This window comes from Hipposideros armiger, unplaced genomic scaffold (genome assembly GCF_001890085.2).
Source record: "Hipposideros armiger isolate ML-2016 unplaced genomic scaffold, ASM189008v1 scaffold_32, whole genome shotgun sequence".
Classification (NCBI taxonomy): Eukaryota; Metazoa; Chordata; class Mammalia; order Chiroptera; family Hipposideridae; genus Hipposideros; species Hipposideros armiger.
The window spans coordinates 4,399,393-4,400,144 of NW_017731382.1; the positions used below are offsets into that span (position 1 = coordinate 4,399,393).

The following is a 752-nucleotide window of genomic DNA, read 5'->3' on the forward strand; positions in this document are numbered from 1 at the left end:
GGTTGCTAATTGATTGACAGCAGTTTTACTTCTTTGAAATTTCTCGATAAAAACCATGCGCTGACCCGATTCGGGGCTCAGTCTCAGTCTTCTCTGGCTGAGTCCCTTGGTCTCTGCTCAAATCTAACTTTTGTCTCTTTGACTCTAATCAATCTGCGTCACCCCTCACGAGACCCATTTGCCCTTGCCACGCTGGACGTGACATCTGGCGCCCGACCTTGGGGCTTCTCGGAGAAGGGAAGGAAGACTTTGAATCTAGGTGAATTTCACGGCGCAGACCTCAGGACGGGCCGGCACCCTACTTGGTAAGGAGTAGGGAAAAGTTCTGAGGAATTGTACCGGAGTATCCAGAGAATAACCTAACAAACTTTGTGTGTGAGATGTGAATGTGTGAGTGATTGATTGTAGTTTCAAGACTTTTTAGTCGCGGAACTTGAATGAAGCTCCACCCTGCAGTTCCGTAATTTGTCGTAAGGCATAAAGGCGACTGAGCATTTGTCTTCAGACACTTGTTCACCTGTTCGGGGGATTTATACCGAAGCGCCTTCAGCCAAGACAGACTTAGTCCCGCGAGGGACGCGGTCAGGCGAGCATCTGAATGAAGAATTGAGTGAAAGTTCTATTTTCTCTTCTAAAAACTAACATGGGAAATTCTGAGAGTCGATATAGAGAGTCGTATATTTGCCTCCTTAAGCAGCTTTCTAAGAAGGGAGGGGTAAAAGTCTCAGAGAAAAAATTAGAGGAACTTTTAA

At 46.1% G+C, this 752-nt stretch overlaps 1 protein-coding gene across 2 annotated transcripts in view; it reads left to right on the forward strand.

The window, feature by feature from the left end:
- Nucleotides 1-752, forward strand: part of PMEPA1 (prostate transmembrane protein, androgen induced 1) — a 65,199-nt gene that overhangs the window by 5,341 nt on the left and 59,106 nt on the right. Inside the window, exon 1 of one of the 2 annotated variants that reach the window (XM_019637339.1) lies at nucleotides 80-305. The exons of the other annotated variant lie outside the window; for it this stretch is intronic. The gene's annotated coding sequence lies outside the window, so the exon portion shown is untranslated. Of the gene's footprint in view, nucleotides 1-79; nucleotides 306-752 lie in introns of those variants that run through there. 2 annotated transcript variants of the gene reach the window in all.